This window comes from Chiloscyllium plagiosum, unplaced genomic scaffold (genome assembly GCF_037043375.1).
Source record: "Chiloscyllium plagiosum isolate Xiang-an unplaced genomic scaffold, Cpla_swu_hap1 HiC_scaffold_145, whole genome shotgun sequence".
NCBI classification, from domain to species: domain Eukaryota; kingdom Metazoa; phylum Chordata; class Chondrichthyes; order Orectolobiformes; family Hemiscylliidae; genus Chiloscyllium; species Chiloscyllium plagiosum.
Window position 1 is genome coordinate 30869 of NW_028270284.1, and position 25268 is coordinate 56136.

General features: G+C 44.6%; 1 non-coding gene across 1 annotated transcript; it reads right to left on the minus strand.

Moving 5' to 3' along the window:
• Positions 1-1919: 1919 nt before the first annotated feature.
• On the minus strand, positions 1920-2001 carry trnas-uga (transfer RNA serine (anticodon UGA)). The gene has a single exon. It is a non-coding gene; the product is annotated as a tRNA-Ser (tRNA).
• Positions 2002-25268: the final 23267 nt, after the last annotated feature.

A 25268-nucleotide genomic window follows, 5' to 3' on the forward strand; every position in this document is an offset into this window, starting at 1 on the left:
GCCCCCCTTACTGTAGTTAATTTCCATTTTCATCACTGCCAACCTTCTTCAAAGCAAAGCACGCACTTGCTTTTTTTCAGACTTCCTATATCCCGCTCTCATCCCGCTTTTTACCGAATCAGATTTCTGACTTTACAAACTACGTCATAACAGGTTGACAACTGCAGAATGAGCTTTGTTCCGTTCTCCACTGATGTTGATAGTAGTAATCCGACATTTTCGAGTAGGACTTGAGGCACTTGCGGGTGGTGTATTCGCGGCATTTTGGCATCTTTTTTTCATTTTCGGTCTACTATTTCGAGTTCATTGCGCAGACTTCTGAAGAAGACTTTTTGGAGTCGAAATGGTAACTGTGTCTTCTCTCGAAAGACAGACGTAGCTTTATTTCTGTTCTCTTATAAATTGATCTTCTTCTGATCTTTGCAAATGAAATAGGGCGCATTACTATTGCTCGGTTTGAGTTTTAAAATCAAGAGAAACATGAAGGAGAGAATATCAAAGAACACAAAGTTCTGAGTTGTTAACATAATTTTTGCAGCAATGGTGGACATAAAGGTCAAATTAAGATAACGGTTCAAGAACACCGTTAGTCTGTGGAAGTGGTATGTGACTTTAGTTCCAAATATATGTTTCCGTTCTTCCAGTACATCTTTTTGATTCCCAGAAAACATTGATTGTTTTCTGTATTCACTTTGTTTCGCGACATCTGTCTTCTGGTCGACCAGGGACAACTTGAATTTGCGTCTGCATTGAATAAGATTTCGCTCTTTCTTTCGAGAAGCAAACCTGTGCATTATGTACCACTTACCATGCTGATGGCTAAGAAGTTCAAAATGAATTACGGTTTACGGATCGTGAGCAAGAATGAAGTGATCCACTTGCGAACAGATGTCACCACGCCCTATTCCTACATCGGGCCTGAACGGTCTATTGGCAGAGTCTGCAGACAGGAATTGTCGAAGTGACTAGTCCTTTGTTCAGTTTGATTTGATACCAATGGTAGTGCTGTTCTGGTGCAGAAATGTGTCAACATCTCTGACGTTAGAGTCAAATCTACTCCATGGAGTGTCTTCTCATATCTGAACATGCTGACACGAAAACATCTAGCTCCGATAGCAAAACTTTTTTTCATTAAACTGGGAGTATGTTTAACTAAGCAATTCAGACAGCCATGATGAATAATTGGCATTTGGTTCTTCAAGCTGACCTCTCCACACCAACTGCTCCAACGAAGGCCGTGGATAAGTTCCCATCGATTATTTTGGTCAATTTTAGCCTCAACAACAACCAATTGTTCTGAACAATGCTAAACCACAAATAGAGGGCTAAGTCTGATTTTCATCGTTAATTTTCAATTTCAGTTCTTAATGCACAGTTTCTTCCGAATGTGGACAGCAGAAGACCGTTAACATTCTATTTCTAATATTTCCAGAAAATACTACTCCGCTGATATCGCCTTGCCTTTTCACATCGCAAGCCAGGAACCTGAATCAGTCGAGTTCCTTTCCACACATGGAATTGCTTTTTTCTAATTCATTGACTGCTGATATAATAGATTATTGGCCTTGAGAGTCAGCTGTAAATTAGGTTGAACTTTCTCAGCTTGACTTTCAACTGATCCTGAAAAAGATGTCATCACCTGCAGGTAAATGTATTGCATTGCTTCTTGTTTTGCTGAATTCCACCCCCTGAACATCCAAATTTCATGATAGTTCGACAAATGTGTTGACACTGATTCGTGTTGGAAGTTGGTGGCTTTTTGTGTCTCGACACATAATTTATTCAATTAGATGACTGGGTCAGTCTTGAAATTACTTCGGATTCTTCACAGTTGAAAATTTACTTTCGATTGAATGCAAAGCTCAAGCTCCACGAAATTCAAATTCTGCAAATGAATTAATGACTTTTATAAGATTCTACGCTGGGAACAGGATTCGAACCTGCGCAGGGAGACGCCATTGGATTTCAAGTCCAACGCCTTAACCTCTCGGCCATCACAGCTGCGGCAAGCCTGTCAATTTTCATAGTAAAATAACTGAATTCATTTGTTGGAAGAACAAATTGTCAAGACCCAAAGATTTCGCCAAATCCTTTGCAGATGCCCAGACGAACGGTACCTTCGCAGATTGACAGGCTTTCACCGCAAACTAGATTCTGACACAGCTGAAGTTATGGGAATGATTCTTCGTAGAATTACAGAGTCACGGATGTACACCACACGAAGAGAGGATCATTGTCTCACTGCGTCCGATCGATTTTGACTCAATTGCTCATCATCTGGTGCCAAATTAGATATGCTGTTGTGTTTTAATATTCATCGAAATATGGTATTAGAAATATTGACGCTAAGTCCATAAACACTAGCTACATTCGTAAAAACAATATGGGAATTAGAAAGAATGCAGAACCAATTTACAGGAATGGATCCAGCAACTAATCCGTAAGTTCTGACATCAGGTAATGAATTTGTGAGCGCAAAAGGGGAAGATTAACCAAAGATTTGGAACTTGAAATCGTCTTGACGGAATTATTTGCAAAGTTTTTGCGGTTGTTCTAGAGTCATCAAGTCCTTGAACAATACAACACGGAAAGTGGTCCTTCTTTCCAACTTGACCATGGTGCACAGTTATCCTAAATTAATAGGTCCCATTTGCCAACATTTGGCCCACATCCCTCAAAACCTTGTTACTCTATATCCATCCAGATGCCATTAAATGTTACAGTTGTACCAGTCTACAACAATTTCTCTGGCAGCTCATTCTGGACACGACTGAAAAAGTTGCCCCTGACGTCCCTTTTAAATCCTTACCCTCTAAATGTAAACCGATGTTTTCTAAATTTTGACTTCCTCACCAGCCGGAAAACATCGTGACGAGTCAACCTATCCATGTCCCTCATGATCTAATAAATAGCAACGATTTGACTTTATCATACTGTCAGGAGGGAAATGTGTGGAGATTATTTGTCGAAGGTTTGAAGTAGAAAGTCTGATGTACAGATGTTTAGAAATGCATCTTGGAGAAGTTTTTAATAAGTCATTGAAGTCTAGTAGCCATTGTAGAAGTCTGTTGTGAAAGCTGCAGAAGGATTTCAGGGCACGAGAACGAAGCATTATTTCCAATGTATGGTGGCTCAGTTCGACCGCACTTGGACGACAGTATGAGGAATTACAATCCTCAATTTAGGAAAGATACTGATGCCATATAAGGAATACCACGAATGGTGTTTCGCCTTGATATCATGGATGAACGTTAGTCCTCTGAATTTTAATTGGGCAAATCCGGCCTTTTTTAAACAGTTTCAAAACAAGAGAGGTAATCTCATTGAGAGTTGCAAAATATTTGAAGAGATAAACAGGGTGGTGCAATTAAATTTTGTTCCCTCATTGGTGAATCTAGAAGCAGGAGAGGAGAATTTTAAAATTAAGCATTGTGATTTATGACCAGGATAAGAACTATTGATTTTTGTCTTAGCCTTGAGAAATCTCACTAATCAGCGCTACAGTGAGCCTTGGATATTTGGTCTTTGAATGCATCACTATCAGCCTGACCCGCCGACACTTACTGCATCACTATAGACCTGACCCCTCACACTTACCGCCTTAATATCAGCGTGAACCCCTCAAACTTACTACATCACTATCCATCTGGCGCCCTCACATTTACTGCGCCACTTTCACTTCGAGACCATCATTTTGACTGCGTCACTATCAGCCTGACTGCCAAGCACTTACTTTGTCACTATCAGTCACACCCTTACACTTCCTATGTTACTATCACCCTGACTCCTTACACTTACTGTGTCACTATGAGCCTGACTCCATCACACTTATTATGTAAGTATCAGACTGACGCCTCACACTTACGGTGTCACTACAACACTGCCTCCTCAAACTAACTATGTCACTATCATCTTGACCCTCTCACATTTACTGCCTCACAATCACACTGACCACCTCACACCTTCTGCTTCACTATGAGCTTCAACACTCACACGTACAGCATCACTACCAGCCTGACTCACTCACACTTATCACCTGACAAGCAGAATTACTCTCTCAAATTTATTTCATCATTATTAGGCTGAGGCACTCACACTGACAGCGTCACTAACAGCCTGACACCCTCATGCTTACTGCGTTGGTATCTCCCTGATCCCCTCAGAATTACTGCGTCACAATCACTCTGACCCCCTCATACTTGATGCATCACTATACTTCTGGCACCCTCATACTTCCTGCATCACTCACACCCTGACACATGCGCACCTACTGCATCCCTATCAGCCAAACCCCACTCACTCACGGCGTCACTCTCTCTCTAACCTGCTCACACTTCATGCGTCACCATCACCTTGATACCCTCTCACTTAGTGCATCAATATCAGCCTGACCCCCTCACGCTTACTGCATCACTCCCAGCCTGATCCCTTCAAATGTACTGTGTCACTATCAGACTGACCCACTCATACTTACAGCATCACTATCACCTTGAGCCCCCAAACTTAGTGCGTCCAGATCACCCTGAACCTTTCACTCTTCTTGCGTCACCTTCAGCCAGACCCTGCACACTATCACTCTAACCTCCTCATACTTGCTGCATCACTATAACTCTATCCCACTCACACCGTGTGTGTGTCACTATCACCCTGAAAACTCATACTCACTGCACCACTATTATCCTGACTCCATCACAATTAATATATCATTATCAGCCTGACCCCTTACACTTACTGTGTCACTATCAACCTGTCCCCTCACATTTCCTGTGTCACTTTCAATCTGACACCCTCAATGTGTCTGTGTCACTTTCACACTGAACACGTCACACTTACTGCATGGGTGTCTACCTGAAACCTCGCACATGTTGTGACACTATCATCCTGAGCGGCTCACACTTACTGCGTCACTAGCACACCAACACTCTCACCTTCACTGCATCACTATTAGCCTGACCCGCTCACACGTTTTGCGTCACTACTACCCTGACCTCCTCACAATTGCTGTGTCGCTATCAGCCTGAGCCCCTCACTATCACGCTGACCAAGCTCACAATTACAGCATCACTATCAAACTCACCACCTCACACTTCCTCTGTCATTATCACCCTGACCCTCTCACACGTAATGCGTCACTGTCACACTGAGACACTCACATTCTCTGCGTCGTTATCAGCCAGACCCGCCGGCACACAGCGTCACTATCAACCTAGCCCCTCACACTTGCATGCCTCAATATCAGCGTGAACCCCTCACACTTACTGCGTCACTGTCCATCTGCCTTCCTCACACTTACTGCACCAGTTCCACCTTGACATCCTCATTTTTACTGCGTCACTATCAGCCTGACAGCCCCACAAATATTGCGTCACTATCAGTTACGCCCTCGCAATTCCTATGTTAATATCACCCTCACTCCTAAAACCTACTGCGTCACTATCAGCCTGCCTCCATCACACTTTTTGCGTCAGTATCAGACTGACGCCTCACGTTTACCATGTTACTAAAACTCTGCCCCATCACACTGACTGCGTCACTATCACTCTGAACCACTCACACTTTTTGTATCAGTTTCAGTCTGACGCCTTGCACTTACTGTGTAACTAAAACTCTCTCCCCTCACACTGACTGTGTCACTATCAGCTTGACCCCTTCACACTTAGTGCGTCAATATCAGTCTGACCCCTCAGACGTACTGCGTCACTCTCACTCTGATCCTCTCTCATTTACTGCGTCACTTTCACCCTGACCTCCTCACATTTACTGCGTCACTATCACCTTGACCCACTCACACAGTCTTTGCCATTTTCACCGTGTCGGCCTTGTTTTTACTGCGTCACCATCAGCCGAACCACCACACACTTATTGCGTCACTTTCAGTCACGCCCTCACACTTCCCATGTTACTATCACCCTGAATCCTTACTCTTATTGTGTCACTATCTGTCTGACTCCTCACACTTACTGTATCACTATCAGCCTGACTCAATCACATTTATTGTGTCAGTATCAGACTGACGCCTCACACTTATCTTGTCACTAAAACACTGCCCCGTCACATTGACTGTGTCACTATCAGCCTGACCCCCTCACACTTACTGCTTCACTATCGCAATGCCCCTCTCTCACTTACGACGTCATTTACACCCTGACACCCCACACTTGCTGTGGCACTATCACACTGAGGGCCTTACACTTACACTTACTACGTTACTATCACACTGGTATCTCACACCCACTGTGTCACTATCATCCTGAGCCGCTTACACCTATTGCGTCACTATTATTTTGACCCCAACTGCGTCAGTCTGATACTGACACAATAAATGTGATGGAGTCAGGCTGATAGTGACACAGTAAGTGTGAGGGGTCAGACTGCATCAATATCAGCCTGACCATCTCACACATACTGCGCCACTTCCAGGCTGACTCCCTCACATATACTGCGTCACTATAAGACTTACCCACTCATGCTTACTGCGTCACTATCACCCTGACTCGCCACTCTTGCTGCATCAAGATCATTGTGCCCCCATACACTTACAGCGTAACTATCATCCTGACAATGTCATACATACTTCGTCAAGGTCAGACTGATCCCCTTAAACTTAATGCGTCAGTATCAGCTTCAACACTCACATTTACTGCGTCACTTCTAGCACTACCCCTGCACTCTTACTGCAACCTTATCCACCTTACCCCGTCGCATTTACTTCATCACTATCAGCCTGAGACACTCACACTTACAGCTTTACGACAACCTGGCCCTGTGAGTGCATTTACATCACTGTCACCCTGACCCCTTGCCCATACTGCGTCACTATAAGCCTGGCCCCTCAAATGTTCTGCGTCACTATCACACTGACATCTCACACTCACTGCGTCACTGTCACCCTGACCCCATCACACTTGCCATGTCACCATCACAATGACACATTCACACAGTCTGTTTCACTGTCATCCTGACACCTCACACTCACTGGATCACTACCATCCTCCCCCTCATACTGACCTGTCACTGTCATCCAGAGCCGCTCACACTTATTGCATTCCTATCACTCTGCTCCCAACACACTTACTGCGTCACTATCAGCCTGACACTCGCACACTTCCTGCATCACTATCAGCCTGACCCCTCACAATTTCACCGTGTCTATCAGTCTGACTCCTCACATTTCCTGCATCACTGCCACCCTGTCACTTAACACTTACTGGCCAGTATTAGCCTGACGCCCTCAACATACTGCATCAATATCAGCCTGAACACTCACACTTACTCCGTCACCATCACGCTGACCCCCTCATACTCACTGCGTCACTATCACCCTATTCCCTCACATTTCCTGCATTAGGATCACTCTGACTCACGGACACTTACTGCATCACTATCAGCCTGACCCCGCACACATACTGTGACACTATCAGCCTGACCCCACCACACTTACTGCTTCACTATCAGACTGACCCCTCACACTTAACGCATCACTAACAGCCTGACACCTCACACTTACTGCGTCACTATTCCCCTAACACCTCACTTTTATTGGCCACTATCAGCCTGATGCTCACAACTTACTGTGTCACTGCCAGCCTGAACGCACACACCCTATCACCCTGACTGTCTCACACTCACTGCGACAGTCTCTGCCTGACCCCTGCACACTTACTGCGTCACTATCACCCTGTCCTCTCCCACGTTATGCGTCAGGATCAGCCTGACATAGTAACACTTACTGCATCCCTATCAGCCTGATCTCTCTCCAATTACTGTGTCACTATCAAACTGACCACTCACCCTTACTGCCTCACTCTCACACTGACCCCTCACACGAAGTGCTTCACTATCACCCTGACCACCTCACACTTACTGCGTCACTATCGGTCTGATCCCTCAGACTTACTGCATCACAATCACTCTGACCCCCCCAAACTGCGTACATATCGGCCTGATCCACTCACATAGTCTGCATCACTACCACGCTGACACCTCACCCTCATTGTGTCACTATCATCCTCACTCCATCACACTTATTCAGTCACTGTCAGCCTGATCCCCTGTAATGGAAAATTATCATTTCTTGTGAAATCAGTTTGAAACAAAGAAGTATGGACCTAACTTTGCAAAAAGACCGAAAAAATGTAAAGTTCAACCTAATTTTCAGCTGACTCTCAAGGCCAATAATCTATTATATCTGCAGTCCATGAAGTAGAAAAAGCAACTCCATGTGTGGAAAGGAACTCGACTGATCCAGGTTCCTGGCTTGAGGTTTGATAAGGCAAGGCGATATATAGTATAAAGGGAATATGTGAAAACCGTCAGGCGTCCATTTTATGAGGCGTCTTGCAAATGTGTCGGGTCCACTCTGCAAATTTCAAAATTAAACTTTTCCTTTGCTCTTGGTAGTATTTGAGTCGAATCGATTGAAATCCCACGGCAGTAAACTTGGGGGCTCGCCTGGGACCCTGCGACTGGGTAAGATTTTGAAGATTCCCAGGAGGTGTACGCACCACTGCCTTGAAGGTCTTTCACTCAATCTCGAGCACTGAATTGGCCCCTTTGCATGAGAGAACTGGGGATAAGTGGATCGCTCCAGAGTCGCGTTCCGAATCGAATAGGGTCGGGGTAAGAGTTGTGGCTAAAGTAATCCGACATGGAGACTCGTTCGAAGAGAATAAATGAACCAGGAAGCGGGACCAGTGAACTCTCACGCGATATTCGAGTAAAACTCAAGTGAAAGGATTGCCGTCTCGAGAGAGTTTAAGAGACAGCAAGATTAACGTCGGTATAGACTTGAAGCCACCATGTGCCACGTTGGAGTCGCCAAAGCTGTACCGGTTTCGTGGGTTCTTGGTTTGTGAAAACCAAGGCAATGAGGCGGTCGCAACCAATGAGAGGGGACCTCGGCAGGTAAAAACAAGTTATATTGGCAAAGAGAAGATTATGGTATCGTGAGAGAGAGAGACAGACAGACAGACAGACAGAGAGAGATGTTCACTTTTCCAATATCCATGAAAATCGGCTCCAACAAGAGCGAACAAAAAGAGGGTCGACAGACAACTCGGAATGGTCAAGAAAAAATACAATATATGATAAATAATTATGGCCCAGTTTCTGTAAAGCAGTTAAAAATGTAAATCAAGGAATGTGGATTTCTGGAGGAAGGAAGTTTTAGTAACATGCAGTTGCAAATGCTGACGTCACCGTTGGAGGAGAGAGAGAAGGAGAAACGGAAGGGTAAAATAGAACCTGTGAATTGGAGTGCTGATAACATGTTGAAGGCTGAGCCTGATTTCAGGGAAAGAAAATCTCGAATAAAGGATAGATCAAGTACACGTACAAACACCAACGCACATGCACACACAAACACGGAAAACAACCTAATGAAGCTGTACAGTGTCTTAAGACTGGATCAGATCCAAGTCAACGGTCGCCGCCTCAGGGTCTTCTGAATCACCAATAGCATATCGTACCCACAATCAATTGAAGCAAGAATCCCTAAAGAAGTTGAGACAATGTCCCAGTACCTTAAGTGCCTCACGAAAGTCGATGACGTCTATTGTGGACTGATACCACCCAAGGACATAGCGACGGCAGACATCACACCATATGAGGCAGACCTGAGGAGCAGCTTCATCAATGGAATGAAGTACGAAACAACAAAATAGGTAAAATATACGGGTATTAACGGGAAAACGGGAAAGCTGAATTAGATAGAACAATACGTGATACATGCTGAAAAATTGCTGGCTCAAGAGAACCATAATCGGAAATTAAAGATGCAACAGCAATCACATAAACCTCAGCTTATTATGATGCAAATGGTTGTTCAGCCGTTGGAGTGAGGAACTGCGGGAAAAGAGAGAGGCAAAGGTGGAGTTCGCAAAAGAGGAAGGGATCGCGGAAGTGTGCTTGCAGAGATAGATCTGGCTAGTGCTTTGTTTGAGGAGCAATGGACCACTAGTCGAGACAGTGCCCGCACAGACAGCCTCAATCGGTCCTGGAGGCTGGACAGCATAGTGACTGACAGGGGACGACTGAGGTTGAGGTGGGCAGGCCACAAGGTACAGGTAAGCCTCTTTCCTTTATATTTGGCTATGAAGAATCCCTTATGCTAATCACTTCTACTAACCTAACGGGCACTGAGATGTATCCCAACTCTATATTGAATATTGAGATTGCGGAGTGTGGACAATATATTCAATGAACCAATGATGTGTATATGTCGATGCCTACCTCGATGTTATACGTGGAAGGTACACCAGTTACCTTTTTGGTAGATACATGGCCAGCACATTCACTTCTCAAATCAAGACAGTTCAGAGAGTTGACGCCAATAAAGATGAGTGGATTGTTTCTGAACTCAATGGAGGCATCAGGCTTCGTGATATGAGAGCGTTTTACCGCACCCATATTGTGTGAAATCAGTAATGTGCATACATTCTAATTCTCAATTTTGTTAGCGGAATTCTGTCCTTTACATTTGATGGCTCGGGATCTCATAGTGAGACTGGGGTTGTATTTGCTCAGTACTCCGACGGGCTTGCAGGTAATTCAAAGGGAAGATTCACAAGTGTAAACTGTAAAATACAACCCACGACCCCTTCTGTATGTCTATGAGTGGCGATTAAGCCGGAGAGCAATGAGTTCAATAAGCAATTCACTCGCCCTGGAAGCAGGTAACCATGTTAATCATATCAACATCGATTTTTTTTTTTTGCGGGAATATGCTGCACTGCACAGCACACATACACCAGGATGGCCCTGTGCACCCATAAGAGAAGTATTGGTTCAGGAGATTGGTTAAACCAGGTCAGTTGTTATTGTGCGAATTTTATTGAAGGGATGACAGATGTGCAGTCAGTGTGAACTTATGTAAAGTACCTGTGACGGCAAGTAAATTCTATATTTTTGATGTGGAAGGCTGCGCTCCTCGCGTGTCACTGGCGAAGGTGTCCAGTGACAATTGGCAGGATTTGGGGCCATGGGTACTAAAGGCATAAAGAACGAAATGCTGAGTGTTCTGGGACGATGTGGGTATGTGGTTCAATGCAGATGTGCGGACATATAGGAAGAAATTAATTTATCTAACTCAGGCAATAGAACAGTCGAGGTAACCCCCGCTAGCCCTGAAGAGCCTAGAAGGCCTGCCTGGCGTTTCCCTAACATAAACTTCTCAGACCCAAGATTAATAACGGTCCCTACTGAATTATGGGTAAAAGGCAAACATGATGTGGGGCTTATACGAGGTTGTGAACCAATACGAGTAACCACGAAGTCGGAGTATCATCCTTGCAGTGCACAATGCCAGTTAAAACCCGAGGCCATAGAAGTAGTTACTCTAGTTTTTCTATCCTTCCTAAAGTCTAGAAGATAATCCCCTGTGTAAACTCACTTGTGAGAACTCCCATTTTTCTGATCAAAAAGGCAACAAAAATTCCAAGTGAACCGGAGGAATGCAGGTTTGTTCAAGACCTGCAGGCAGTCAATAACAGTGTTGTCCCGCGCGCATCAAGTGTTCCCAAACCCTATACTGTATTAGTTCCATTTCCACCGGACAGTAAATGGTTCCATACTGTGGATTTAGCAAATACATTCTTTAGTGTGACGGTGCTTCCAGATAGTCAATTCTGGTTCGCTTTTTAATTCAAAGGGAAATCTTATGAGTTCACATGACTTTGTCAATGTTACTGTGAGTGACCCACCATATATAATGAGGCTATACGCAGGAGACTGGAGACTCTTGTGTTAACCCCTGGGTCTGCGCTTCTGCAATCTGTAGACGATTGCTGAATAGTAGCACCGACAGAGGAACAATGTGAGAAGGATTCCCTTGCATTACACGAGGGAAGGGCACAAAGTCAGTCTCGCAAAGCTTCGATTTATGCAACAACAGGTGAAGTTCTTCAGTCACTTCATATCTGAACAAGGGAAGGCCATTTGTCAAGACAGAGTGCAAGTCATTCAGCAAATTCCAAGGCCTCACATGAAGAAACAATTGCTATCCTTTTTGGGCATACGCCCCTACTGAAGAACTTTTATCCCACATTACACAAATCTTGAGGCGCCCTGAAGTGACATGGCCCATGAAAAGGGGAGCAGAACCATGGTCCGTTGCAATGGATCCCAGCGGCCGAGTTGAATTGAAAAAGACGTTTCAAAGTACACCGACACTGGGGATTCCGAATCTAAACAAGCCTTCTGTCAAACGGCAGATGAGAAACATGGCTGCATGACATCTGTGTTGTTGCAGGATCATGGGGGAAAATTCAGGCTGGCAGCTTATTTTTCGGCTAAGCTAGACCTCGTAGTGGCAGGATTGCGTATCAGATTGCCTGTGAGCTGTGGTTGCAGTGTCCAGGGAATATAATCGGCTATGGCGACTTAACCAAACTGATCACACATGCAGTATCCTTACTGCTTTCCGAGCAAAAGACAGTACATACGTCGGCAGCGCGTTGACTCAGATACAATACTGTGTTATTGGAGAAGCCTAACATTGCAATAAAACGATGTAACGTCCTTAATGCTGCTAATTCTCTCACTAGAGAAGGAGACGGAGACCCACATGATTGTATCGCTGTAATTAATGAAATGTGCTGCCGAGACAAGACTTGCAGAATTCACCAATTCAGAATCTAAATGTGGCGTTTTTTTTTGTGTGGATGGGACAGCATTCAGGTGCAAGGAGATAGGTCAGAATTTTATTGGGCATGCTCTAGTAACTACCCATGATGTATTCAAAGCGGGATCACTCGCTTCTCAACTGTCAGCGCAAGCAGCGGAGCTGATCGCCTTGACTGAGGCATGTAAATTGGCTAAGGGAAACACAGTGAATATTTAACCAATAGCAGATACGGATTCGGAGTTGCACACGATGTTGGAATCCTGTGGAAATACAGGGACTTCTTGACCTTCACCGGAAAGCGCATCACACACCCGTGATCAGATTTCTGATCTCTTGGAAGTGGTCGTATTGCCTAAATCAATCGCTGTGTGTAAATATGATGCCTACACGAAAAATAATGATTCCGTTTCTCAAGGAAATGCAAGGGCAGACTCAGCGGCAAAGACGGCAGCCCAGCAGCCGGTAAATGATCAGTTTGACATGGGAATGACAAAAATCCTTTCCCAAATAGCAGACGTACGGGAGTCACAGTCGATGTCCAGGCTGGAAGACACGATTGAGTGGGAAAAAGCAGAGTGCAATTTGAGGTAAGGGGTATGGTTTGGCCCCAATGCTAAACCTTTTCTACCACGACCATTATTAAATTCTATGCCAAACTGACACACGGTAAGGAACATGTGTCAAAAGAAAGGAGTAATGACAGTATTTCAGCACAGTGGTACATTGAGGGATTTACTCATTACTTCCAGAAATATTGTGAACGACGTCTTATCTGTGCCACAATAATGTGGGGAGGGGAATACAGATGAGTTATGTCGCATTTCCGAAATCCCAAAAACAATTTGAACATTTATAACTGGATTTAAGCGAACTAACACCCTGCAAAGGAAAAAGGTATTGTCTGGTAATGGTTGATATGTTTTCAAAATGGGTGCAAGCGTTCCCCACGGCAAAACAGATTGCCAGTGCCGTTACCAAAGTCTTCCTAACTGAAATAATTCCGAGATGGAGCATCCCTGAGAGGCTTAGTAGTCCCAAGGTTTGTGAACGTTTATAGCTCCGGTCGAGGTTTAGGGTGTAGGTTTGCTCGCTGAGCTGTACGTTTATTATCCAGACGTTTCATTACCTGGCTAGGTAACATCATCAGTGGCGACCTCCAAGTGAAGCGAATATGTTGTCTCCTGCTTTCTATTTATATGTTTGTCCTGGAGGGGGTTCCTGGGGTTTTAGATTAGATTAGATTACTTACAGTGTAGAAACAGGCCCTTCGGGCCAACAAGTCCACACCGCCCCGCCGAAGCGCAACCCACCCATACCCCTACATTTACCTCTTACCTAACACTACGGACAATTTAGCATGGCCAATTCACCTGACCTGCACATCTTTGTGACTGTGGGAGGAAACCGGAGCACCCGGAGGAAACCCACGCAGACACGGGGTTTCTCCACACGTGCAAACTCCACACAGTCAGTCGCCTGAGGCGGGTATTGAACCCGGGTCTCTGGCGCTGTGAGGCAGCAGTGCTAACCACTGTGCCACCGTGCCACCCACAAATTGAAAAACGTTGATAACAACGACAAGAGTGGGATTCGAGGTTTGTGGTGATGTCATTTCCTATTCGTTTTCTGAGGGGTTGACAGATGGTAAATCGATCAATGTGTTTGTTTATGGCGTTGTGATTGGAGTGTGAGGCCTCTCGGAATTCTCTGGTGTGTCTGCATATACAGCAAACCGACAAACTCTGACCAAATACGTAACTACACCAGCAACTATTCCAACACGCAAAAAGGAAGCTGTATCAGAACACTATTCCAACGAAGCACCACACATTTCAACACAGACGAACTTCGGAAAACAGAGGAGAAGCACCTATACAACGTATTCAAGAAGAACGGATACTTAAAAAATACAGTCCACAGATTCCTCAGGAACAAACCACGACAAGTAGACCTAACACAGCCAGAAACCCTATCGACCTTTCAATACATCACTGAAGTCTCAAACGTGGCAGCCAGACAACTATGACCCCTCGGAATCCTACCAAAAGTCTCAAACAAAACCAACAAATTTAAAAGACCCAGTGCAACCCATGGATAAAACCAACGTCATATACAAAATTCCATGCAAGGACTGCCACAAACACTGCGTAGGACAAACAGGAAGAAAGTTAGCTACCAGGATACAGAACACCAGCTAGCCACAAAAATACACGACCCTCTCTCCCTCGTAGCCCTTCGCATGGATGAAACAAAAACACCATTTCGACTGGGACAACACATCTATCCTGGGACAGGCTAAGCAAAGACATGCCAGAGAATTCCTTGAGGCCTAGCACTCCAACCGCAACGCCATAAAAAAAATATATATCTAGATAGCATCTATCAACCCCTCAGAAAACAAACAGGAAATGGCATCGCCACAAACCCCACGAACTCCATCCTGGACAAACATATAACTAGAAAGCAGGAGACAACGGTTTCTCTTCACTTGGAGTTCGTCACTGATGATGTTACCTAGAACAAAGATCATAGAATAATACAGCGCAGTACAGGCCCTTTGGCTCTCGATGTTGCACCGATCCAAGCCCACCTAACCTACACTAGCCCCCTAACCTCCATTAGCCAGGTAATGAAACATCTGGATATCAAATCTACAGCTCAGCGAGCAAACCTACACTCTAGGCTTAGTAGTGACAGTGGGACACCATTTCTCCATAATGCCCTACAGTATATTAGTGAGTATTTAAGAAGAAACATGAGATAACACTGTGCCTACCACCAAACGAGCGGTAGGGCAGCGGAAAGAGAAAATTCTACCTTAAAAATAAATTGACAAAATGCTGTGAGGAACTAGGGGTGGCATGGACAAAGGCACTTCCAATTGTGCTAATGTATATGAGATCTCGGAGGAGAGGGAGAGCTAATCTTAGTCCGTTTGAGATTTTGTTTGGTAGGCAGCCAAACACAGGAATTGTCCCGAGACGTCAGGGAAGCCAGAATACAGGCCACTGTGAGGATGAGATGTTGTGTTACTGCATGAAACTCTCTACACTTCTGTCCAAATACAGAATCAAGCGAAGACAGCACTACCCCAATCAGCAGAAGGGAAGATGTACGATCTATAACCAGGAGCCTGAATAGTGGCAAAAGACTTCAGGAGGGAAAACAGGAAGGCAAAGAGGTGGCGGTGACCGTTTCAAGTACGCTTTACAGCACAGACAGTTGTTAAGATCGCCGGAACAGCCACGTGGATACACGCCAGCCATTACAAACGTGCAGCTGGGACTGAGGAGACATCGCACAACACCAAAACCAATTTAGTATTTATGAGAAGACTTAAGCAAATGTGGGGCTGCCCCAAGTTAACACTGTTGACAAGTGCCCTGGTAGGACTATTCATAAGGGCAGGAGCGTCTGGGATGTAGCAGCTGACAGTTATCTTAACTGATAGGACGAAGTGGATCTTTACATGCGACCCATAGCCGTTCAGTAACAAGGACGACTATAAATTCGATAATTAAGATTAATGCAGGGATCCATGCCGCGCCAGTGACTTGCACTTAGTAGTAGCCACCACGGCAAAAGGGGCACCTGACATGGGAAATAGATATTCTATGAGCAAAGTAAGACTCAGAAGAGCAATGAGGGAGTCTCGTGGTGTGGAATAGAAAGATCCTTCTCCGACATCTGTAGACAGGTGAATATAGTGGTGCAGTCGCCCCACTCCCGCCCTGCGAGATGCAGTGCAGAATGTAGTACAGATGATAGGAGCCCTGGGGCATGGCAACCAATCAAACCAGATCATGGACCTAACCCCAAGCCGGGCAAAGGTCATTAATGACACACCCGAACCCCGAAGGGAGACGGCCGTGTCTAGAGAGCGAAGTTAAAGCAGGAGGGGAATTTGCCTGCTGGAGATAAATGGCGTAAATGCGACGCCAGTAGGTTGGGAGCTGCGAAGGGCCATTGCTAGATGTGAAGGGAACAGAGCATTTGCTTTGTTCATTAGACAAAATGAGAGATTAGACATTGGCTACACTTGTTAGATATGTTTGCACACAGCCCAGAGGTAGTCTGCCCAGCAAATTACTGAGAGCCTGGCGAGAAATGCCAGCTGTCTGCTTCCGCGGGAGGCGACTAGCCTGACCCTGATAGTGGGGGGGCAATTTGGGCAAATCTCGTGTCACCACCCGAACTCCAGGCTAACTACAGCCCCAAGCCTGACACGCTACCGACCACAGCATTCCAGATCGTGGATTGCAGGGGAGAAAAGTGTATATGCACCAATCGGGGGAGACTCATTTTGGGTATCTCCCAGTGTACCTTGATGCTGTACTTGAACAATGACTCTTGTACAGCAACATACGCAAATGATACACTCAGTCTGTTCTTCCCTGGGTGAGCTACGTTAAGAGAGTGGTGTCAGTCTGCTCCTCCATGGGCGTGTTACTTTCTCAAAGTCGTGACAGTCTGCTCTTCTCTGTCTGAGTTTAACAGCAAGTGTGGTTTCATTACTGTCTTCGCTGGATGATTCACATAGACAGAATGGAATAAGTCTTCTCTTCTCTGAGTGAGTTACTTTGACAGAGTGGAGTCAGGCTCGTCTCCCTGCTTGTGTTTCATTGACAGAATCAGACCAGCCTGCTCTTTCCTGGATGAGTGACAGAGACAGAATGGGTACAGCCTGCTCTTCTCTGAGTGAGTTACGTTGACAGAGTGGCATCAGTCTGCTCTTTCTTGGGTAAATTATACTGCCTGAGTCGTGTTAGTCTGCCATTTGCTGGGTGGGTTACATATAAAGTGTTGGGTCAGTCTGCTATTCGCTGGATGACTAACATTGACAGAGTGGCGTCAGTCTACTCTTCCCTGGGTGAGTTACATTAACAGAGTGCAGTCAGGCCATAATTACCTCGTTGAGTTACATTGATCGTGTGATGTCAGACTTCTGTCCCCTGGTTGAGTTACATTGACAGAGTGGGGTCCATCTGCTCTTCCCTGGGTGAGTTACGTGAGCAGATTGGGGTCGGTCTGCTTTCCACAATCCAGGAACTCCATCTCTAGCGGTTTCTTGTCAGTACATCCATACTAAGGATTTGAGGAGTTAACAAAAGTAACTCGTCCCCTACATCTTTGGGATAATTAGGGATGGGCAGTGCATTTTATCTATTGAAAGACAAATGTGTCCCAGAAATGTATTCCTAATAATTGCATGCACTAATTCGACACTGCAAGCGGTCGGGAATAATTTGAGGAGAGGTGCAGGGTAGAATAATTAAAGTCAAATGCTCTGATGCCGAGGAGACATGACACAAGATGTGAGTGTGGAACTGATGGTGCAAGGCTCAATGTCAGTGCTATTGGTTCAGCATTTATTTCTCACTGTTCGCAATGACTCACACACCATTGCTGTCAATGCTGCCAATGACCCTGTTCATCTTGGTTTGAAATTCCCTGCGTGTGTATTAACGTGGTTAATGGGACGCGAGAGGAGATGAGCACATCCTCTTTATTCTATCAGTTTAAACAGATGAAAATATCTGTTGGATGCCAAGGCAAGAGAATACTGTCTTTTTCTGTGCCTTTTCAGTGGGGCATGCTCAGCATTGAAATGTCTGCATTTGCACAAGCAGAGTTTGATTGCCATTCATACTGAGCAACGCTAATACAGAAAACGCGTTTTCGAATTCCTGTGATCAAGTGGTTCAGACATTGCACATGTGGACGACAAATCTGGCTTTTAACGTGGCGCCGTCGCTTAGCTGGTGAAAGCACCTCCCATCACACTAATGCCTGCTCATTGTATTGAAAGCTCGTTATTTCTCGCAAGTATTGTGTTGCTCATCGAGAAACTCAGTGTCCTGTTTGAATTGCTGTATATTTTGATTTCGCGTTCCGGCTTCATTTTCCAGGTTTAAATCCAGTAGTGTATGTTGCTCTTTTTAACTACTATTTTAACCTGGAGATTCTTCCCGCAGTTCCACAAGCACTTCTGCTTCTCATCCTCTTATTCTCATTCCTTCATTCCCAGTTTTGTGGAAATTAATTGGTGAGGCAGGAGACAGTGCAGCATTCCCGGGGAATGTTGTTGTAATGGCACTGACACCACGATGTGATCACCCTCATTCTCTGCTGTCACCATTCATTCGTTGTACACCAACAGTAAATGCATCCTTGTTCTTCTTCAACTATCAGTTGGATAAGGAATTCAACTTTAACTTCGAAAGGGTCTTTAGATTTTGAGGAAGAAATGTCTCCTTGCCTCAGGTCGAAGTGACAGGTGCATTATCCAGAGAATGTGAGACAACTTCGACCGACTCCAGCCAGGAGTCAGAAAGCCTCTCAGCAGTACGAATCTCAAACTGTCTCTGAATGTCAGGCTTTTCATGAGCAGAAATGGGAAATGAGGGATATGGAGAGCCAGAGAGTCGGAGAATGTGAAAAAGGCCCAGAAGGATACAGAGACACGTATAGAAAAAAACAAAGACACATATTGAGGTAGACACTGAAAGAAACAATTCTCCATTCGGCGTGACTGCTAAATAACAGAAAGCAAAAGGAAATGTAGCCATTAAAACATAGCCTTCCACCACCTCAGGAAAATGAAAGTAGCATGACAGCTGATTAAGTCCTTTTAAGATTGTAAATTCGACGTTTGTAAGCTCAAGAGTGATTTTGATAAATATCCTAATTCGACAGGTAAAATTATCATTTTCCCAACAGTATAATCTAGAAATCTATAACTAACTTGTTTCCTGTCCATCTAAAAAGAAAATCGGCTTTTCTGCACAGATGTTGCCAAGTGTAGCGGGTTTTTCTATCAATTCTCGTTTTTAGTTCAGATTTCCAAAACCTGCATCTTTTTGATTTTTGATAACGTAGCACAAAACCCAGCATTACCAGGTACGGACCAGTGGTAAGAAATACTGGTACCACGATATATTTGCACAATAAAACGTTTATTCCCTGTCCGAGAATAGAACCAACACTATGGCGGTTAGAGTTCCAAATCCTAACTATGAAATTACACGGAATGAAGACAGACGCTCTTGCACTTACTCTCAATGAAATGGCTTTTCCCTTTCATTTCTGATCAGTTTCACTGCAGATTGGTTTCTACTCGTCTTCAAGTTTTGCAGTATGGAAAATCCCATTTGGCCCATGATGCAGTCTGGTTTAAAGACATTCATCTATTCTATTCCCAGTTTCCAGCTTTGGTCCATAACCTTATGTCTTCTGATGTTTCCAGTGCAAATGGCAGTGAGGTTCTCGCTTTGATCTTAGATGACACAACAATGGGATTGAAGTTTGACATAGTCACACTGTGTTATTACCCACGTCGTGTCTCCCACAGAAAGAGACACACAGACACATTCCCCGAGAGTGGCAGAGTTCTCAGGATTTGACCAGCTCCTTGTGCTTCACTTCAGCTGTCCGCTCCAACATGCAAGTTCAACCGCCAAAAGGCAGCTTTTGGTTAAACCAAAACCAGTTCTACAGACAATGAGAGACGTTGCTCTGAGCTAGAATTTGAAGTGTACGAAAGAAACTGCAAATTCAACAAAACCAAACCCTTCCTTTCCTGACAGACAACAGGAATGGACTAGCACGCTGCATCCTCGTGATTTTAAATGCGAACCGACAATCCCCTAACTCGATGTCAGGCGTGTTACCAATTCCGTCACTGACCCAAAGACCAGGTTTCGCGCTGTGACAGTTTGTCTATAGGTAATGTAAACGTCCACATCAGGGAAACAGCATTCACATGGTGAAAAATCAGCAAACACAATTGCTGCTCTGTTTCACTTGGAATTCCCCACTCTGTGAACCATTTCCTTTCACTGTACTTTCATCTTTGAAGTTTTTTACATTCCAGAGCTTGAACTAATTCAGCGAGAAACCACTGGTCATTTCGAGCCCGTCATCCGGAATGAGGCGAGTTTAACGATGCCTTTCTTGCTGCCACAACATCAGCGCAGCTCAAAACGAGCTCGTGCTTGCATCAGTCTTTACTTAACTTGCTGCAGTATATCTGCTGAACAACATCAGTTTATCAAGCATTGCCTTCTTTACATTGAAACCCAGGATGATAATATGAACCGACTTGGAAACTTGGAGATAGACACACTGCTGACGAAGACGATTATGACGTGAAGAGCAGGCACAAGAATTTGTACAGGTCAGGTCCCAAATCCGACTGCAGTATCAATGGACATCCCTGCATACGGGTCTGAGTTTAAGTTGCCCAGAACAGGCTTTAATTTCCAGTCAGGAAGTGAAGATTTAATTCTCTTCTTGAGAATTATCCGAATGAAAACTAAATCCTGGTTGCACACAGAACACACACACGGATCCTGCCAGAACAATTCAGTGATCGATCAGCATCTGTCTGGAAGGACAATGGCAGCAAATACCCGTGAATGCTATCACCGCAATGACCCCTCCAAGGATCTAGCGTTTCACACTTGAAAATATCTCGCTGTTCCTTCAATGTCACTAGGCCTAAATCCTTGCCTCATGGCATCATGCCTGTACCCCGGTACTGAGGATATCCAGGGTTCTGCGGAGTAACTCAAAATCTCAATCTCTCGGGTAATTAGGGATTGATGGTGCATCCCATCACAATGAGTAATGACTTTATCCCAGTAATACGTTTCCTAAAGCTGCAGTTTCTAAGGGAACACTTGCAAACGGTCGGGAATAAATTGAGAAGTGGAACGGACGAGGGGAAAATGTGAAAGGCAATAATGACTGGGAGGCATGAGACAGCAAGTGAGTGAGGAGCTGGTGTTGCAACGTTCAATGTTAGTGTCAGTATTTACTGACCGCTATTCACTCAGAAGCACACACCACTCCTTAACAATTCACCACAATGAGCTCATTACTCTTAGTGTGACTTTACCTTTGCGGATATTAACGCGATTAAAGGTGCCCAAGAGGATGGATGGATCCGCGTTATCCTGTCAGTTTAAACAGGCTAAGTTATCAGTTCGAAGCAAAAACAATAAGACATTGCCTCTTCCTGTGCATTTTCAGTGGAGAATATCCAGCTTTGAACTCTTCTGCATAACCAGAGGTTGTTTTAAATTTACACCGAGTAACTGTGAAACACACAAAAATGAGTCCGAGTTCCTGTGTTCGAATAGTCAAGTAAATGCACGCATAGTTTTGAATCGTTGAGCTTGGGCAGTCCCTCAGCCTTAGTTAATGAAAGTTCCTGTCAAAAAACAGCCTAATATGAGATCAAATCCTGACATCTCAATGTTTATAGGTCTTTCATGAAAAACAGAGTTCTCGACTTCACCTGTGGTTCTGGTCGTGGTGGGAATTCAAATCAATGACTAGATTGAGGTTATAGTTTAAAGACAACTCCTTGAACACCTCTGCCACGCTGCCACACAAACCCCAGTAACCACGTTTTTCATGATTAGTGTTTCAGCATCGCCTCACTTCAGGTACTTACCCATACACCCTTTCAATGGCGAACTTGGCGTAAGTTTAATAATATTTATGAGGATGTTGCAAGGCGTATAGTGTTTGGACTGTAGCGTAAAGCTGAATTGGATGTGAATTTTTTCCGTGGAGCTTGGGGGCTGAGGGATGGGCTTACAGAGGTTTATATCAATATGAAGGAGACGGGAGAGTAACTGGTCAATGAACATTTCTTCCCAAGGCAGGCAAGTTCAAAACAAGGGAAAAATGTTTTAAGGGGAGAGTGGTAAAATTTAAAAGGGATCTGAAGGATATTGTTTTGCGTGTTTGGAATGAATTGTCAGATTTAGTGTTGGAGTCTGGTATACTCTCAACATTTCAAAGGCATATTGATCTGTATACAGACAGGAAAGTTGAAAAAGAATAAACGTGAAAATTTGGCAAATAGAGCGGTTGTTTACGGGCTCAGACCCTCTGAGATGCTGCAGTGGCGATCACCAGTTTGAATAGGCACTCATCACTTGGTCAGTGCGTTGGGCTGGTTTTCTGGAAGATGGTTAGATTAGATTCCCTGCAGTATGGAAACAGGCCCTTTAGCGCAACTAGTCCACACCGACCCTCCAAAGAGTAACCCACCCAGACCAATTTCCCACCAACTAATGCACCGATCATTATGGGCAAATTAGCATGTCAAATTCACCTGCCCTGCACATCTTTGGAGTGTGGGAAGAAACCCACGCAGATGCAGGGAGAATGTGCAAACTATGCACAGGAATCAAGCATGGAACACTCGTGCTGTGAGGCGGCAGTGCTAACCACTGAGCCACGGTGCCGCCATAAAAGGGGATGGAGAACGGAGCTAGCAACTCCGCAATCTCTCGCATGCAAAGTGAGTACTCTCCCATTTGAGATAACTCCCTCAGGCTGCTTCGGTTAAAACCAGCAACGAATCATTTTTTTCTGGTATTAGGCTGCCAATGACCATTCTTCTTGACACATTCCCAACTTCTCAGTGGGATATTTTGGCTGTGGAAAATATCTCACAAATCATGTTGCCCATGCAGCTCTCTAGCGAAACCAAAAACTGACAACTCATGAACAGAAGCAGAACTGACAAAGAGAACCTATTTTCAGACACACCGACTCATGAATGCTGCCTGTGAGGCAGAGCGAGTCGTCTGGGTCATGAGCTGCTCACACAAATGGCAGCGAGGCAATTCCAAATGGTGCTTTCAACGTACTGGCGCCTTAGTGCACCAATACTTCCAGGAAGGGCTCAAGTAACATGAATCAGAACGGACTAACAAGGAACCATGAAAAGTGAAGATTACCAATTACAGTCTCGATTAGATGAGGTTAACAATTGGGCTGATGTCTCTACCGGATCGAGAGGACCAATCACCAGCCTCTCTCATCAGGACAGAAATTAAGGAAATTAGGGAAAAGTAACCAAGTTTCATATCGCAATTTTCCTCCTTTTCGCAACAACAACAGAAAACTGCGAGCAGATTCAATGTAGAACCTAATTTCACATCAACAGGGAAAGAAATATCTCCATTCACTTTCAGAGAAAATGGTGAAAAATGCAAATTGTCTGGAATATGAGTGTTGGGCGCAGCCTGCTTTTGAGTCGCGTATTATGCTGGTGGACTTTCGAGCTGGAGGGGAACGTGACAACTACAGCAGAAGGGGAAAACATGGGCACTGACATGTTGGTTGTTTTCTGCTGTGCCACATCACAGCCGGGTTAGAAGAAATGACTGCTTTTTTTTCTGTTCAGCTTTAACAAAACTCATCCCTGCAAAACGTTGCCAGCTTAATCCATTAGCACACGTGGCCGCACAGGGATGCAATCACAAGCCTTCTTAAGAAGTGGAATCTGAAATGACAATCTCAGGTTGCTCAGCCACGTGAGCACATAGGCCAAAACCAGAAACCCAAGAGCATGTACCTGATGATACCCTGCAGCATACTCACAGCAACTGCGCCAGTTCTGCAGAATAAGCGAAGGGAAGGAATTGCTCTATCTGAGCGGTCATGCTTGTTGTTCTCATCAGCAAATCTGGCTTTGAACTTGCTAGCTCATATCTGCTGCCATGCTGAAACGGAATGCAATTCCGATTAGTCGCTGTGTGAAACTTTGTGCATTTTCTCTCCTCAGATAAAGTGATCACTGGAGATGATGAATTCTGCTCCTGCCAGAAACGCCGACTCTCCTGCTGCTCAGATGAACTGAAAAACTGGTTTAGCACTGGAATCCGAGAATGGCAGAACACGGAGCAAGATTATCCGAAACCCAGAGCCAATAAGATTTCCAACTTTCCTGTTCTTTCTCCATAATAGTGCATTATCCAGCAGAGCCATGAACAACTGCCACCTGGCTGTAAGCTGAGTTGGAACCTTATGTGGGAATCAAGGACATGCGACTCACTTATTGTCGGTAAATCAAACAGTTCCCACTTTGAGGTGTACAAAAATTAGTTTCTATACATAATCAGGGAAGGCCAAAGCGATCTGAGATGTCAAAGAGGTGGTCACTCTTTGTGATTGCTCTTTGTTCAAGTTGTGAAAATGTTTCCCGCTTTAGTCGCATTCACGTTTCTTGTTGATGACTGAATCAGACAGAAGGTGTTTCACCAGAGCTGCACTTGACTTGCATTCCTCTCCCTCGCTGTCATACTTTCCTGGAACTCTGTGAGAACAAGAAAACAAAATACATACTGCGTCATTCGGCAGCCTGTCTGTGATTTTCAGTTACAACATGGCTTAGAATTCAGGCCACACGGTAATATTAGTAACAGTCTGAGAACAAGAGTCGATAGTACATCTGTGCCTGTAAATCTTTTCATTCCTGTTGTTGACTGAATGAACTGTATCCGTGTCTGCTGCTTCGAAACTCGAATATGTGAACTGCTCCAAACTATGATTGAGGATTTCTGGTTTTGGTTGACACACGTTGAGAAACGCCAGACAGCGTTCAAATGAAGCTTTCAGAGCACATTTTCGGATGCATTTGACAGAGATTAACATCATGAATCCAGTGTTCGCTGTGACAGATGGAAATGAATGCTCTCCTTGTTACTGATCCAGGCCACCTTCGCATGTAAAGCAAATGCGGTACTGTTGTTACAGAAAGGATCGGTGCCCAGTATCTGTGTGCTTAAAGAGGACATGATTGAAAAAATAAAGCAAACCATGTTGAAATATCCAGGAAATA